Source organism: Sciurus vulgaris (assembly GCF_902686455.1).
Source record: "Sciurus vulgaris genome assembly, chromosome: 8".
NCBI lineage: Eukaryota > Metazoa > Chordata > Mammalia > Rodentia > Sciuridae > Sciurus > Sciurus vulgaris.
Window position 1 is genome coordinate 51,530,911 of NC_136468.1, and position 18,792 is coordinate 51,549,702.

General features: G+C 38.1%; 1 pseudogene across 1 annotated transcript; it reads right to left on the reverse strand.

Annotated features, from left to right (window-relative positions):
- Positions 1 to 2,843: 2,843 nt before the first annotated feature.
- Positions 2,844 to 10,849, reverse strand: LOC306667638 (ferritin light chain-like; annotated as a pseudogene). Its single transcript has 2 exons — positions 10,808 to 10,849; positions 2,844 to 3,490 (listed from the first exon to the last, which is right to left on the reverse strand). The product of its transcript is annotated as a ferritin light chain-like (transcript).
- Positions 10,850 to 18,792: the final 7,943 nt, after the last annotated feature.

Consider the following 18,792-nt stretch of genomic DNA (forward strand, 5'->3'; position numbering starts at 1 on the left):
AGTTCTAATTTCCGTTTTGGATCTTGGCCTTTAATCTTTTCCCACCCACTACATTTTGTTATAAACTAGTGATCTCCTGGATCTAAATTGAGAAACACTTGGCTGGTACACAAGAGGGGAGCCCAGTTCATTGAGTGTAACCTGATGCGATGTCATGTAGCTATGGTGCATCCCAGCCCCATGTGGCTGGAATTCTATAGGTTGTTCAAGACAGGTTTGTGGTAAGCTGCTGTCTCACCTATCTAAAGCTGAGAAATTGAAGGGATAGTCCCCAATGGGGGAAAATTGGCTGTGTTCTAAACATAGGCTTTAGGGCTCATCATCCTCTAATAGGGTTTCCCAGGGCAGAATGTTCTGTGTTCTAAGGACCTTTAATAAATCCTCTATATTTGGCTATGTATATGCTTCCTTTCCTGCCAGTGCTTTCTGGGACAGGGGAGAAAAAGTGTTAAATGTTGCTACAGACTATTTTAAATCCATCTTAAGCTTTGTTATCTTTCCTCTTGGGGCTGTTCTGCCTGTGCTCTCAGGAGCAGAGCAGGGTGTGGACAGTTGTTGATGGAAGCATTTACTTTGGTTAATTACTAACCTGGGTGTGTTTATTCCTATTTTTTTGGGATAAAAATGAAATTCTATTTTTGGTCTACTCAATGTAGGATTTTTTTTTTCTAAAGAGGATGTAGTGTGTAAGAGTTACAGACCAAAAAGGTTCTGAGACAGTTTAACATGCTTGCATCATGAAAGGCCCTATTGAAGGAGACCACCTCAGATAAGGAGAAAAGTATAAGATTTGTATGAGGTCTTCTGGTTTTACTCTTTTGAATGATTCTAGAAAAACAAAACAAAGCATAGCAAACCAAAACAAAACAAAACAAGTTTTTGACCCTGTTAAAAATGATATTTGCTTTAAATACCTGCTATTCCTTAAAAAAATAAAAAATACACAGACCTAGAGTTTTCCCTCATATTTCTTCACTCCCTAGGTATCTCATCCATATGAGATGCTCTCCTTGACTTCAAAGGTTACTTTGTATATGCAGAAATACCCAGAGTGTAGAGGGGAAAGACACTGTGCCCCAAATATATTTTTATTTGATTGAAACGATTCATCTGAATGACACTCGCTGTTGTGTTAAGCGCTTGCGCTCTAGGCTCATGCAGAGTTTACACTTGTTTGGTGATGATGCCTCTTTATCCAGCATGCGAGTTTCCTATTGTGTGCAAAGGGCAAAGCCAAGCCATATATTGGGACAACAAGGCAAACAAATGCCTGTTTCCACTGTTCATTTCAAAGGTGAAATATTCCCATTTCTGCAGCATATTTGTTGCGGATATTTTGGAATACGACCAGTGGTGCTCATGATGACTCTGTTTATTTTTCTAAGGGATGAAGAAAGAGGAAAACTAGCATTTCAGTGCTTAATGCCTGCCAGGCATTGTATGGATGTGGTTTCACTTAATCCTCACATTGAGCCTTAAGCATAGATATTATTATTTCCATATTACAGAAAAGAAAACTGAGGTTTGGAATTTAAATTACTTGCCTACCGTCACACAGCTGGTAGGTTGTAGAGAGACAGGATTCATAACCCACTCTGTCTCTTTTCAGTAACCCAAACTGCCTGCCTTCAATCAGAGATTGTTTTTCCTGTCCATGTAGCAGAAAAGCTCAGGTGGGATCTAGAAAAATGTTCTCCAAACAGATTTAGCTTTTTTTTTTTTTTTTTGATAATAGATCTAGGTGAGAAATGTACGTCGCTTTTCAGACTTTAAAAAACAAAAATGTAAAGCTTAAATTCCTGAAAAGTGGGTACAAGTGCATGAGTAAAGTGAATTGTGTAAAATCACTATTCCACATAAGTACTTAAATTCACAATCTGTCAAAGTGAGATACGTTTTTGATAAACACAATTTAAACTGAAAATTGAACAGCTATCTATTTGGTTACCAGTATTACAGTAGTTGCAATATTTTTTAGTTTTAAGAAAATTGCCAATAATGAAATGAGAACTCAGAGATTCTTGCAAAAACTTAAGAGTAACCACGAGTTATTGCTACAAAGCAGACAAAGTAGCCTTCATTTTTGTGCCAGAATCTCCTTTTAGCTCAGATGACCTGATCTACTAAAGAGAAAATGGGGAGAGTTTGTTACTGTAAAAGGTTTTCCTGATGTATTGGGGGTGGAGTTGTAAAAGAAATATAAATTCTTCTATAAAAGATTTAAAAAATATTTTTTGGTGGACTCTCTGTCTTATTACTCCACAAAACTCTTGCATTTTCTCAGCCTTAGCTTCTATTTTTAATCTACAAATGGTAACAAGTTCTTTGGGTTTTTGAGAGGGTCAGCTGATATGTAAAAGTGCTTTGGAGTGGCTAAAGTGTTATCCATATGGAATGGTAAGTGCATGCAGGTGTCGTTTTCCAACATTTGTTTTCCCCTTTTAATCTAGTTCCCCTCTCCTCACCTTATTATTGTTCCAGGGAAGAACAGGGAGAATGCTTTCTAGGGGTGACAGCGGAGCTTAAGAAAGAAAGCCAGGTTTTGTCAGTCATAAGGGAGATTTTGAAAACACTATAGATTATAGGTGGCAAAGTGGAAGGAGAAAAAGGGAGGAAGACAGAGGCAGCAGGCAGACAGGAAGGAATGGGGAGGGAGAAGGCAAGAAATCATATTTAGTGTACTGGTTCCATGCATTGTGGTGAAAATTCCCATGGGCAGTGGGGTTAGAAACATTTGGGAAGGTTTTAGGAAAACCCAATATTCCCCTCTCTCCTGAGAGGAGAATGAAATCCTGTAAGAGGAGGGTTTTCTGTTTTCATTTTTTTCCTGGAAAAAGTTTTATTTTCATTTGATCCAAGGTTTGGGAAGGGCTCCATGGTGGTTAAAAAGCTGCCTAGGGGTTAGAGGGAGAGGCTCAGGCCAAAGCCCTGATGCCAGGAGATGCAAGGGAGCCCCATCTAAGGCCACTGTGCTCCAGGGTCTCCTAGTCGTGCTTGAGGGTGAGTCTTTCGAAGAGATACTCGCCCAGGCCAGCCTGGGGGCCTGGCAGATGGCAGAGTTGAGTCAAGTGGTCTCCCATCTTCTTCATGAGCTTCACCTCCTCATCAAGGAAGTGGTTCTCCAGAAAACACAGAGATGTGGGTCTGTGTAGGTAGAACCCAAGGCATGAAGATCCAAAATGGCTTGGTTCAGGTTCTTCTCCAGGGCCAAGGCAGCTTCCAAGGCATCCTGAGAGTTGCTCCACTCATCTGGAGAAGGTTTCTGCACCTCCTAGAAGAGGGCGCGGCCGCCGCGATGGTTTTGCATCTTCAGCAGGCACTCGGAGGCCTTGTGCTGTTCCCCGGCCAACAAACGGAAGAAATGGCCCACGCCCTCCAGAGCCACAACTTCACGGTGGAAATAGTAGCCCCGAGAGAGGTAGGTGTAGGAGGCCCGCAGATGTAAATTGACCAAGCGGTTGACGGCAGCCTCCACCTCCGTAGAATGATTCTGGAAGGCCGTGGTTGGTCGTCAAAAAGGAGCTGACCACAAAAAAACGGAGGGATCGGGAAGCAGGAGGTGGGCGAGAAGATGGGCCCGGGGATCGCAAACGGAGATCAGATTGGAAGGCGATTTGAAGCTGGAAGAAAAGGGAGTCCCCGGGTCTGTTCTGTCCCAACACCTAGAAGCAAGAGACAGATCGTAGGACCTCCAGGCGCAATGGTTCGTAAGAGGAGTTTTGAGATCAGCATGGAGCTACATGATGCACAAATAGTGGAGCTTGCGTGTGAGGGAATAATCTACGTCCTGACATAACCTTGCCATAGGATCTAGAAATTTTTAATAACTTCAGGAAAGAGTTTTGAGCATTTGAAAAGAACTGGTGGTCTAGAATAGGCCCACTAAGCCACCCATTACTGAGGATCAGAAAATCAGTTAATATCTACTGTTGGTAAGGGAGCTGGGAAACCTTTTGCACTGTTAGCGGAAATCTAGCCTGGTTACAGGTATTCTAAGGTTATTATCTGGTTGTTCTTAGAGAAATCAGGTCATGGCCAATATATGAACAGTATTCCCTCTCTCCTATATACCTTAGAGCCACTCTCACACAAAACTCTAAGGGAACATGTAGGAGTATGTTCCTTGATGCTTTATTTGGAAAGGTAGAAAGTTGAAGGCAGTTGAGGTGTCCAACATTAGGAGAATGGATTAATCAGTTGTGGATTATACACTTGTAATAGAATCTAGGTACTGCTCAGGTTTAATTACCTAGCAGAAAATAGAGCAATATGGCTAGATCTTAAAAACATTATGTATTTTATTTGTTCTAATTAGGTATATATGACAGAAGAATGCTTTTTGACACATCATACATAAATGAAGTATAACTTCTCATTCTTCTGGTCATATATATGTATAATCACACTGGTTATTCAGTCATATATACTGCATATATAGGGTAATAATGTCCAATTCATTCTACTATCTTTCTACCCCTTCCCTTACTTCACTCCCCTCTGCCCAATCCAGAGTAATTCTATTCTTCAGTAGCTATCCACCTTATTGTGAATTAGCATCCCCATATGGCATTAGTTAGCATGAAATTCTCCAGCTCCATCCATTTATCAACAAATGCCATCATTTCAATCTTCTTTAAGGCTGAGTAATATTCCATTGTGTATGTATCACATTTTCTTTATCCATTCATCTGTTGAGGGACACCTAGGTTGGTTCCATAGCTTAGCTATTGTGAATTGAGCTGCTATAAACATTGATGTTGCTGTGTCACTGTAGTATGCTGATTTTAAATCTTTTGGGTATAAATTGAGGAGTGGTATAACAGGGTCAAATTGTAGCTCCATTCCAAGTTTTCTGAGCAATCCCATCCTGCTTTCCATAATGGTTGTACCAATTTGCAGTCCCACCAGCAATGTATGAGTGTACCTTTTCCCCCCATATCCTCACCAACATTATTGTTGCTTGTATTCTTGATATTTGCCATTCTGACTGGAGTGAGATGAAATCTTAGAGTAGTTTTCATTTGCATTTCTCTAATTGCTAGAGATGTTGAACATTTTTTCATATATTTGTTGTTCGATTGTATTTCTTCTTCTGTGAAGATTCTATTCAGTTCCTTAGCCCCATGTATTGAGTGTTTTTTGCTTTTTTTTTTTTTTTTTTTTTTTTTTTTTTTGGTAAAGTTTTCTGAGTTCTTTAACTATCCTGGAGATTAATGCTGTATCTGAGGTGCAGGTGGTAAAGATTTTCTCCCATTCTCTAGGCTCTCTCTTCATGTTATTGTTTCCTTTGCTGAGAAGCAGCTTTTTAGTTTGAATCCATCCCATTTATTGATTCTTGATTTTACTTCTTGTGTTTTAGGAATCTTGTTAAGGATGTCAGATCCTAAGCTAACATGATGGAGATTTGGGTCTACTTTTTCCTCTGTTAGGCACAGGGTTTCTGTCCTAATGCCTAAGTCTTTGATCCATTTTGAGTTGAGTTTTGTGCAGGGTGAGAGATAGGGGTTTAATTTCATTTTGTTACATATGGATTTCCAGTTTTCCCAGCATCATTTGTTGAATAGGCTCTCTTTTCTCCAGTGAATGTTTTTGGTGCCTTTGTCTAGTATGAGATACCTGACTTTATGTGGGTTTGTCTCTGCATCTTCTGTTCTGTACCATTGGTCTATGTGTCTGTTTTGGTGCCAATACCACGCTGTTTTTGTTACTATGGCTCTGTAGTATAGTATTGTGATGTTTCCTACTTCTCTTTTCTTCCTAAGGATTGCTATGTCTATTCTGGGGCTCTTATTTTTTCAAACGAATTTAATGATTCTTCTGCTAGTTATTTGAAAAATGTCATTGGAATTTCAATGAGAATTGCATTAAATCTGTATAATGCTTTTGGTATTCTAGCCATTTTGACAATTTTCATTCTGCCTATTCAGGAGAATGGGAGGTCTTTCCTTTTTTTAAGGTCTTCTTCAATTTCTTCTTTTTAGTCTTCTGTAGTTTTCATTGTAGAGATTTTTCACCTCTTTTGTTAGATTGATTCCAAATATTTTTTTGAGGCTATTATGAATGGGGTAGTTTTCCTAATTTCTCTTCAGTGGATTCATCACTGACGTATAGGAATGCATTTGATTTTTGGGTGTTGATTATATATCCTTCTACTTTGCTGAATTCATTTATTAGTTCTAGAAGTTTTCTGGTGGAATTTTTAGAATATTCTACTTATAGAATCATGTCATAGGCAAATAGTGATAGTTTGAGTTCTTCTTTTCCTATTCGTATCTCTTTAATTTCTTTCTTCTGATTGCTTTGGCTGGAGTTTCAAGGATGAAGTTGAGTAGAAGTGGTGAAAGAGGGCATCCCTGTCTCGTTATAGTTCTCAGAGGGAATGCTTTCAATTTTTCTCCATTTAGAATTATGTTGGCCTTGGGTTTAGCATATATGGCATTTACAATGCTGAGGTATGTTTCTACTATTCCTAGTGTTTTGAATATGAAGGGTTGCTGTATTTTTTCAAATGCTTTATCTGCACCTATGGAGATGATCATGTGATTCTTGTCTTTAAGTCTATTGATGTGATGATTTACATTTATTGATTTCCATATGTTGAACCAATTTTGCATCCCTGGGATGAAACCCACTTGATTGTGATGCACTATCTTTTTAATAATTTTTGTATGTGATTTGCCAGAATTTTGTTAAGAATTTTTACATCTATTTTCATCAGGGATATTGGTCTGAAGTTTTCTTTCCTTGATGTGTCTTTGTCTAGTTTTGGTATCAGGGTGATACTAGCTTTATAGAATGAGTTTGGAAGTGTTCCCTCCTTTTTCTATTTCATGGAATACTTTGAGAAGTATTGGTATTAATACTTCTTTGAAGGTCTTGTAAAACTCACTTGAGAATCCATCTGGTCCTGGGCTTTTCTTGATTGGCAGTCATTTGTTGGTGTCTTCTATTTCATTGCTTGCAATTTATTTATTTAAATTTTGTATGTCCTCCTGGTTCAGTTTGGGTAGATCATGTGTCTCTAGAAATTTGTTGATGTCTTTGAGATTTTCTATTTTATTGGAGCATAAATTTTCAAAATAGTTTCTAAGTATCTTCTGTATTTCACCATCTGTCATGATATTTCCTTTTTCATCACATATTTTACTAATTTGAGTTTTCTCTCTTTTTGTTTTGTCAGTTTTTTCAATTGTTTCTTTTGTTTTCATTTTCATTGATTTCAGCTCTGATTTTAATTATTTCCTGGCTTCTACTGCTATTGGTGTTAATTTTTTTTCTTTTTCTAAGGCTTTGAGATGTAATGTTAGGTCACTTATTTGTTGACTTTTTATTCTTTTAATGAAGGAGCTCAAAGCTACGAGCTTTCCTCTTAGAACTGCCTTCATAGTGTCCCAAAGATTTTGATGTGTTGTATCAGTGTTCTCATTTACCTGTAAGTACTTTTTAAAAATTTCATCCTTGATTTCTTCTGCTATTCACTCATCATTCAGAAGAGGATTATTTAGTCTCCAGGTGTTGGAGTAGCTTCTATTTTTTATTGCATCATTGATTCCTAATTTCAGTCCATTATGATCTGCTAGAATGCAGTATATCATCTCTATTTTTTGTATTTGCTAAGAGTTGCTTTGTGGCATAAGATATGGTCTATTTTAGAGAAGGATCTGTCTGCTACTGAGAAGAAAGTACATTCACTTGTTGATGGATGAAATATTCTATATGTCTGTTAAGTCTAAATTATTGATCTTATTATTTAATTCTTTAGTCTCTTTATTCAGTTTTTATTTGGATCATCTGTTCAGAAGTGAGAAAGATGTGTTAAAGTCACCAAGTATTATTGTGTTGTGGTCTATTTGATTCTTGAAATTGAGAAGGGTTGGTATGATATATATAGATGCTCCATTGTTTTGGGCATAAATATTTGTGATTGTTATGTATTGCTAATGTATAATTCCCTTACGCAGTATGTCCCTTCTGGTTCACTTTGACTTGAAGTCCACTTTATCTGATATGAGGATGGAAACCCCTGCTTGTTTACATGATTCATATGAGTGATATGTTTTTTCTCCATCTTTCACCTTCAGTCTGTGGATGTCTTTGCCTATGAGGTGAGTCTGTTGGAGACAGCATATTTTTGGGTCTTTTTAAAATCTAATCTGATAGACTATGACTTTTGATTAATGAGTTTAGGCCATTAACATTCACGATTATTATTGAGATGTGATATGTATTCCCATTTTGGTTTATTTCTGGTTTAAGTTTGACTTTTGACTTAGTTTTTTCTTTAGTGTGCTTTCTATCTTTGCTGGTTTTCACTTTTTATTTTTCATTTCATCCTCTTGGAATATTTTGTTGATAATATTCTGTAGTGCTGGCTTTCTAGTTGTGAATTCTTTTAAGTTTTGTTTATCATGGAAGGTTGTTATTTCATCTTCAAATCTGAAGTTTAATTTTCTATATATAAACTTCTTGGTTGGCATACATTTTCTTTGTTTTTTTCTTTTTTAAAAAATTTGCTCTAATTAGTTATACATGACAGTAGAATGCATTTCAACTTATTGTACACAAATGGAGCACAAATTCTCATTTTTCTGACTGTATATAATGCAGAGACACACCATTTGTGCAATCATACATGTAATCATAGGGTAATAATGTCCATCTTATTCCACCATCCTTCCCACCCACACCCCCCCCCTCCCCTCACCCCTTTCTGCCCAATTCAAAGTTCCTCCATTCTGCCCTAGTCACTGCCCCCACCTCCAGGATTATGGATCAGCATCCTCATATCAGAGAAAACGTTTGACCTTTGGTTTTTTTGGGAATTGGCTAATCTTGCTTAGCATGATATTCTCCAACTCCATCCATTTATCTGTAAATGCCATAATTTCATTATTCTTTCAGGCTGAGTAATATTCCATTGTGTACATAAACCACATTTTATTTTTCCATTCGTCTGTTGAAGAGCATCTAGGTTGGTTCCATAGTTTAGGTACTGCGAATTGAGCTGCTATAAACATTGATGTGACTGTGTCACTGTAGTATGCTGATTTTAAGTCTTTTGGGTATAAACTTAGGAGTGAGATATCTGGCCAAATGGGCATCCATTTTCTTTTAGAGCTTGAAATACAGAATTCCAAGACCTCCTAGGTTTGAGGGTCTGGGTTGAGGAATCAGCTCAGATCTGAATTGGTTCCCTCCTATATGTAATTTGATATTTTTCTCTCATGACATGTAAGATGCTATCTTTATTCTATGTTAGTCATTTTCATTATAATGTGCTTTGGTGTGGGTCTGCTGTAATTTTGTACATTTGTGTCCCTGTACCCCTTTTGTATTTGATTTTCCATTTCATTCTTAAGATGGAGGGAATTTTCTGATATTATTTTATTGAAAAGATTGTACATTCCTTTTGTTTATATCTCTGTGTCTTCACCTATCTGGATAAATCTTAAATTTGGTGTTTTCATGTTATTTCATAATTCTTGGAAGTTCAATTCATGGTTTCTTACCATCTTCTCTCTGTGGCTAACTTTATTTTCAAGATTATATATTTTGTCTTCATTGCCTGAGGTTCTGTCTTCCAAGTGGACTAGTCTATTGGTAATGCTTTCCATTCAATTTTTAATTTGGCTTATTGATTCCTTTATTTTGAGTATTTCTGCTTGATTTCTTTTCAGAATCTTTATCTCTTTATTGAAGTGATATTTCATCTCCTGAAATTTATCTCTGATTTCACCCCTTACATTGTCCTTTATGTCACAGATCAGTTTAACTATGTACATTCTAAACTCCTTCTCTGATATTTCTTCTACTGTGTTGTCAATGGATTCTATTATTGGAGCATCTTGGTTTGTTTGGGGCACTTTGTTCCATTGTTTTTTTCATGTGGTTTGTGTGTTTTCCCATTTAGCAGTGTGGATCTGAGACAGTACAGTTTCTATCCTGTAACTTATAGTTTCCCTGAAGGTTCCTAGTACCTCACCTTAAGTGGGAGACCAATATTAACAGTGTCTAATGTAGACAATATATAGCCTTAAACCTTATAACTCCTATTAAGACATCTATGGTTTTGTTTCAATAAACAGAAATGTGTTCAATTATTGTGTACAATGTAAACAGTAAGTTTGCTAAAAGAGTTTACGATTTCAAATGGTGGGCAAAGAGAGTATAGAAGTGGTGTATGCTATGATGTGTATGAGGGAGGAGGAGAGACGATAGAAGTAAAAATTTATAGGAAGAATGAAAGAGGAATTAATAGAAGTTGACTGTTAGCAGGAGAAAAGAGAGAAAGAGAATCCGGGGAAACAGATAAGTGAGAGGAAAATATACAAAGTTAAAAAAAAAATTAAAAAAAAAAAGTAACAATATAAGAATACACAATAAAACTGTAAAATACTATTCATATATCCCAGTCCTCAATAAACTATGCATGAAAAATAGTTGGTTTCAAATATGGTAGAGATGTGAGAAAGGGAAAAAAATCTCAATGGAAAATTGAACAATTGTTTCTAGAATTTTCTCAGCTTCCCTTCTCTGCTGATGCGGGGATTGTCTGGAGTTTGATAGTACCTCCAGTCCAATGGGTGCCTGGATTGACTGGCTGGGTGACTGGCTGGGCGAGCTGATAGCAAAATGGCCTCACACCCTCGTCTAACCTTCCAACCTGGTGTAGACAGCCCCATCTGTCTCTGCGCACTCAGGACTCTCAGAGTTGAGGAGAGCCTGGCTCTTCCTGGTTCAAAATGCCCCCATTCTCTGACTTTTCACAGGATTGCCAGGACCAGACTGGCCTATAAGACCTAGTCACTCTCTGAGGGATCTGGGCTTCATATATCCCAGACTTGGCCATGTTGCAGTCCCCAGATCTCAATGCTGGCCCAGCTTGCAGAGAGACCACCAGGGATGTGCTCACACAAAGGAGCAACCCTGTGAAGAAGCAGCACGATGACATCCAGTAGCACTCCCAGCTGGAAGACCTCAGGTGCAGCCAAATCCTCAGGCACCCCAACACTGGACCTTAAGGCCCTGGCTGGTGTGCCCAGACAGAGGTGGCTGCACTCTGAAGTAGCAGTGGTGGCAAACCTGCAGGCACCCTGGACCCCAGGCCCTGGCCAGTGTCCAAAGATAGAGGTGACCACATGTAACCAAACCTGCAGGCACCCTGGTAGTGGAGCTCCAGCTGCCAAAAACATTATGTTGTGTGTAAAGGAAATAAAAAACAATTTTCTGCAGTACAATTACACATATTAGTTAAACATGGCAGCACAAATGATATTACGTATTTCTCAAAGTACAAACATACCTGTATTAGTGTTCTCCAGAGAGACAGACCAATAGGTTAGAGATACAGACATAGAAATTGATGTATGAGATGGAACTTAACAGGAGAATTATCTTACACTATTATGGAGGCTGAGAAGTCCCACTGTAGGCTGACTGCAACCTGAAGACCAGGGAAGTCAGTAGCACGTCTCAGTCCAAGTCTGAAGGCCTCAGAATTAGGGAAGCCAATGGTGTCACTCTTCACCTGAAACTGAAGGCCTGAGAAATTGGAGGTGTAAATCTCTTGATCCAAATACTGAAGAAACTTGAGTTCTAATGTCCAAGGTCAGGAGGAGAAGGGTATCCTATTCCAGAAGAGAGGGCAAATTCACCTTCCTCTGCCTCTTTGTTCTAACCTCAGCCAATTGGATGGTACCTGTCCACAGTGAGTGAGGGTGGATCTTTCCTACTTAGTCCACTGATTCATTTACTAGTCTCTTCTGGAAATACCTTCCCAGGCACACCCAGAAATAAAGCTTTTCCAGCTATCTGGGGATCTTGTAACCTGTTCAAGAGATCCTATCACATGCCTAAATATACTTAAACGTTTTATAAACATTAGAGTAGATGGCTCTCACAGGGAAGGGATCAGGGATTAGGATGAGAAGTTAAATTAATAAAAGATGATGTGCTAGATGATAGTGTACTGTGAGCAGAGAGATATAATTAACTCTGAATTGTAGGTTAAAAACAAACAGAAGAAAGCTACTGTTTGCACATCTGAATCATGGTAAATGCACATGGTTGTGATGATTACTTTCAGAAGTGCCTCCACCTTATGAGGGTGGCCCTGCAGGAAATGGCCAGTCTCTGTGAGTAAGCTACCCATCCGTATGACATAAACAGATGAGTTCAGGACGAGGATGGAATTTAGTAAATTGCTTGTTATTTAGGTATCTGATGCCCTGGAAGATGAAACATTTACCCCCTGAGATTAATTTTTCACTGACTGATCAAACTCAATGTACTGTTTATGTTCTCTGTAACAGGAATTTTAGAGTACATAAATTTTTAAGCAAGAGTCTGATATCCAAAAAGATATATTACTTTGATCTAAAGTAATTTGAAGTTCAGCTGGGTGAAATACTCCTACTATTTAAGCTACTTATTTATAAAATATGGATCTAGTTAATCAGATTTATACTATGAAGCCGGAACACTCTCTGATGACTGGAGATGGAAGGTTAATGTTCTGAAAATATTATCCTCCATGGTCTTCATTATTCACTAACTGCATGGCCAGTCACTTTACCTTTCTAGATCTGTTTCCTCATGTAAAAAATGATCACACTAGTTTATCACTCCCTCCAAGCTCCACAAATGCTGTGACTTCACAACAACAAAACAAAAATGGTGATTAGAAGTTCTACTACATAGAAAGTCCTCCCAACAGTATATCAGGGTTGCCTCAGGGCCAGAAATTGATAAGCACGAACTCCAAGGGCAGGGGTGAATCGTTTCTATTTCCACACACTGTTTTATTCCAGTCATCTTGTTCTTTCCAGAATCAGGCTTTTAAAAAAATCCAGTGTACAAAAATGTCTACTTTTAATTATTCTTGAGAATAGGATTTGAGCAGCGGATATATATGTTGGTGATTCAGTGTAATCTGTTCAGAAGCGTGCCTGATACTGAAAGGTACTAAAAGTAAAATTAATACAAGTTTATTCAGGTGCTTCCACAAAAATATCTTGGTGTGCAAAATGGTCCTATAATATAATAATAATAGCTAATACTTTACACCACTGGTACAGACCCTGTACTAAGTGCTTTAGAAATATTAACTGAATTACCTTTCACAACCACCCAGTGAAATAGGTACTATTAGAATCCCCTTTTTGTAGATGAGGAAAATGAGGCAGAAAGTTGTTAAGTAACTCACTTAAGGTTTTATAGCTAGAAAATGGGAGGGATCAGATTTGAACCAGTCTGTCTAATTCAAGAATTTATGCTTTTAACTATCTGGGCCTACTGTTTTCTAATATGTAGTGAAGCTCCCATTTACATCAGTATTTTGATATTAAAGATTTTTTCTGGACTGTATGTTTTGAATAATGTTCCCATTACTCCACTGATGGTCAACTGTTGGAGGAAGATAATCAAAATAAAACCGATTGCTTAGCTCTCTTATCCTGGCTCTTCCTTCAACCCTCCTCTTACAATAACAGTGGTATCTAATATTTATTCAGTTCCTCCTTTATACCACACTGTGTTTTATGTCTATTAACTTGTCATCCCTCATGACTCATAGGAGGTATGCATGGCTATTAGCTCTATCTTACTGATGAGGAGGTTAAGACTTATATTTTGCCCTTGATCATATGTCTAGTGAGCATCCCAAGGAGCAGCATCTGAAACCAGAGCCTGTTTGCCCCTTGCAGGAGTCCTTCTAAGGTTGCTTAGTAGATCCTTAGTAAGGATGCTTTGTGGATCTGGATTTCTCTATCCCTCAGGTAGCAGAGTTGTTAAGATGTCTTCTAATATATTGTCCAGCTCTAATTCTTAGAGTCTATTATTCATATGAGTCAGGGTTCCTTGTTTACTTCTGGACAATGTGGAATTTCAAATCAGGATAAAAATGGATGCCTCTGTTGTTCCTTGGTTTTGGCAAATCACAAATCTTGAATATGTTACAAAGCAAAACAAAAATAATAAATAGAAAACTTAATTTTCATCCCTTTTACTGGAACTGTTTTAAATCTAGCATTGTTATTTACATTATGCAGGCTTTTCTTTCATTAGTGAAGTATTTTTGAGCATTTTATTTATTACTTTACACATAATTGAAAGTGATGTTACAGAACATTATTTTCAACTGTGTTGTAATATTCTGCAAACTGAACTGTCTAGAAGACAGCAAAAGTACATTGTGAATGTATGTGAAACTATACATTGTTTATGCTCACACTTTTTATGATTGTTGGTTTCACGTGATTGATATGATCATCTATAGTGTGTCAAGATATGTCTTCTCACAAACACTGACCCCTAGGTTGAAGAGGCTATTCTAGGCATGGTCTCAGATCAGGGCTGGTGACACTGGGGTCACTGATGCCAAGTGAGGGCCCAACTGTCCCCTGTCTAGCTGCAGAGGGACACAGCCAGGACTTTCCAATAGGGTTTGTGTGTGTGTGTGTGTGTGTGTGTGTGTGTGTGTGTGTGTGTGTGTGTGATATACTGGGGGTTGAACCCAGGGCCTCACACAGGTGAGGCAAGCACTCTACCACTGAACTATATCCCCACCCTTTTTAAAATTTTGAGACAGGGTCTCACTAAGTTGCCTAGACTGACTTTGAACTTGTATTCCTTCTGCCTCAGCCTCCAGAGTAGCTGGGAATTACTGGCTTGTCCTTTTTACCAATAGCATTTTTACTGGTTTACATATTTTTCTCCTTTAATCTTAAGAATTTTACTTCTCTTCCTGATAATAAAGTATGAGTTTAAACATAAAAATTTCCTTAGTAAAGTATCTTATGTTAGGGGGAGGAATTGCATTAAATCAGTTGAAGTTTTGCTGGTATTCAAATCTTAAAAAAGAAAAAACTGTTCCAAAAATTGATCCCAAATTTCCAAAGCCCTTGAAGCAAACTTTCTTTGTAAAAACTATCAGGAGAGGAATTGAGGTAGAAAAGAGGTTGTGAGTATTTGCAGGGAATGGCTCCTCACCCTTGAAAAGAGATGGAAAGGTGAGCCAGGAAGTGGGAACCTGTGACCGTGTGGCCCAAGATGTCTTGTTTATGTTTTCTTATCATGAATCTTATCACTAAAAGTGTTGGTAAAGTGGTTTTAGTCTGCCAGAGAGACTCTTGGCCTTGGTCCAAACCTAACTGAAGTGTTAATCAGAGGTGCATTCTTTACCATGTATAGCACTGGCCAGTTCTAATGAAGTCTATGCAACGCAGCCAGTTAGGCAGGATAATCCCATGCTTGGCAGGAAAGAACATGCCCTTTCACTGTCTGTCATGTAGGGGCTGCCCACCAAATGTGACTCTGCAGGGAATGTCCAGGGGACCGATGCCAAAGTGTTGTTTTGTGGAACAGAAATAAACAGCAAGCCTCAAAAAATCTTTTTTTTTTTTTTTTTTTTTGTGGGGGGTGTTCTTATTTGGTAATAAAGATATATAAAGCTTATTTTATTCTGGGGCAGAATTCTAATCTGTTTAAAATTATGTATCTACATTATTTAAAGATAACTGAGGGTGTTTAAACTTGGCTATAAGGGAAACCTTGATGAAGTATGTCTCTGGAAGGAGGCTGCACAGGGCAATTTTAGAAAAGATAAGATAATGGAGAGTTAAAGGACAAGAAGGAAGGGTTGGTAGAGGTTACAGGTTGGAGGAGGTAGCACTCACAACACATAACAAACTCACAATGTGTGCAAATTCACGGACGTTCCAGAACTGATATGGGAAAATACATAAGGTTCCAAAATATACTTTAAAATGTCAGGTGTTCTATGCCTTTTATTTATATAGTGCTTATCTCTAAGCAACTCTAATTTTATTTAGAATTCACATTAGTCTTTACAAAAACCAAATTGGTTAGGAAAGCAAAATTTGTTTAGAATGAGGAAGTTAGGATGTGGTATATGTGCATAATTTGCTCCAAATCACTTTGTCTGAACTCTGTTAAAATAGGAAGAAACTGTTTTTTTTTTCTTTCTGTACTCTCATCACTCTTGATACTATACTTCTGAGACAAGATTGGTGGTTTCTTCTCACACCACACAATTTTTCAGTAACAGCTGGATATCTTCCCATCAGTTCAGTTCTGACACAGTGCAGTTAGCACACACCCCACAGGTTAGGGCCCAGTGCCACAAGACTGTCCCCTACTTCAGATACCCATCAAAAATCCAAGTTGTTAAATTACGCTTCAGTAAGAGATTCCCATAAACTCCTCAAAGTATTTGAATACTTGTTAGAGTTGTCCACAGAACTCAACAAAATGATTTACATACTATTTTTAATTTTTAACAAATGGATACACCTCAGGAACAGCCTTATGGAAGAGATGCATAGGGCAAGGATGGGGGGAGGGGCACAGGGCTTCTCCAGGTTCATTCCATGGGTTTAGCCACTCAGAAGCTCTCCAAACTCTTGTCTCTTTGAGTTTTGATACAGGTTTCACTGCATAGGCATGAAATCATCAACCATTAGTGATGAACTCAACCCATCGCTCCTCTCCCCTGCCCTCAGGTGGGACAAAAAACTCCAAGACTCTAATCACAAGGTTGGTTCTCCTGGCAACCAGTGTCCATCCTGAGCATATCCAGGAGCCTCCTACTGCCAGACATCTCATTAGCTTGCAAAAAAAAAAAAAAAAAAAAAAAAAAAATCTCATATCATGTATGCGTATGATTGCATGAATGGTGTGACTCTACATCATGTACCACCAGAGAAATGAGAAATTGTACTCCATTTGAGTACAATTAATTGAAATGCATTCTGCTATCATGTATAACTAATGAGAACAAATTTTAAAAATTCTCTTATCACTGCAGAGATTCCAAGGGTTTTAGAAACTGCAAGCCAAGAAACTAGAATGGGACTTATGTATGTGTACTTTTTATTAAGTCACAGATTGTGACTCAGGTCTCCTCTCTTCACTCATTGAGGAGGCGATCTGCCTCATCAGAGGTTAACATATCCCGGTTGAGCACCTGCATTTGGCTTGGTCTCCTAAAACTATTTTGAAAAGATGTAATCTCATTGTGACTTTTGCTTGAATTCTCTCTATTTGACTTTTCTCACTATATTTCCCAAATTGAAATATATCCAATGATGACACCACTAGGGAGAGGTAGTAGGCCCAAGGACTACCCCCAAGGCAACTCTGTTAAAGATAATGACAAAATCCTTCCCTCATTTGCCTTGATAAAAAGTTCCACATTAGCCATATTTGCTGTTCAGAGAGTGTGCTTTTCTAAATAATTTTTTTTAGTTGTAGATGGACACAATACCTTTATTTTATTTATTTATTTTTATGCGGTGATGAGGATTGAACCCAGTGCCTCACACATGCTGGGTGAGAACTCTACCGCTGAGCCACAACCCCAGCCCACACTAAGTTTAAAACTCTTAGACAATTTTAGTGCCCATTTTCTAACCAGTTCCTATGTAAATTCTGTACTCTCTCATTGGATAAAAGGCAGGATTAGAATGTCCTTCTTTGCCTCCAGCCATCCTTGTGGGTGTCATGATCTTGTACCAGTGGGTACATAGAGATCTACTTTGGTTCTCCTTGGGACTCCAGCAGCTCAGTCTTTAGCAAGATTGACTTGGTGCCCTTGGAGTCTTGAAGAACTTGTGCTCCTTTTAGATAGGCAGTAACTGTTCCCCTTCCTAACACAGTCTCTTGTTAAGAAACCCAGTTCACTTGAAATTTTATGAAGATGGTTTCAATTCATGGCAAAATCAGGTCTTTTCCACAGAATCAAAACAGTGAAATCTGAAAGGCGTGTGGTAGAAACTATTTATATCCAAAACATTTTGAAATGTAATGGAAAGCCAATGAGCCTGCAAAATGTAACCCAGGGTAGCCTAAATGTCACTTACTGAGGACGAAGGAGCAGTGCTCCTCAAGGGTGTTCTTCCTCTGTTCACTTGATTCCTGATAATCAGTATGGAAAGCATTGTATGAAAGAAAGGGGCATGCATCTCTTTCCTTGAAAAAGAAAACTCTAGCTTATATGTTCAAATAGACCAGGTGGAATATTTCCAGGGGTGAAATCTAGATGAAACTTGCTTCTGGCAGGGATGGAATTGTGTATCCGGGTGATGTCTTCAGAGTTTCTGGAGCTTCTAGGGGAGGAATGAAATATTTATCCTTCTCTCAATCTTGGTTACAGGAAAACTAGTTAAAACTATATCATCAGCATGGATCTGGCTTGAATGGATTTGCTAGAGATGCACCCAACTGGAATCCTGAAGTCTCGGGCATTTGTGGTGAGCATTCTAATTCCTTCTTTCATTCTCCAAAGTATAAAAGATGTTGATAAATTAATGTGTAGCCTCTTGGAGGCATGTATTTGTACCTTAACAAGGATAAGTATCCTAACCCAAAGGGATAAATCTTATAATGGGAATTTCAGTCACTGTGGAAGACCAGTGAGGAAGAAATTTTGGGGGTAATTGCACTTTGCAGAAATTTTCACATCAATCTAAATGGATGGGTAGTTATAATTTGTGATGTGATATCAATTGCCAAAGTTACTTCTGGGAGCCCCTCTACTGTGGATTCCATAGAATTCTGTGAATCAGAAAGAATCAGTTATGGTATACGATAGGCTGAAATGGAGTTGTTAAAAAACAAGAGGACTCTATGTACTGGTGTGGAATAATTAGCAGTAATATTAAGTGAAAAAAAAATCAAAGTGCAGAACAATAAGCATGAAATACTACCATTGCATGTGAATGTATTATCTAGTCCAAAGATATGATTTCAATTATGTGAACTGTACATGTGTAC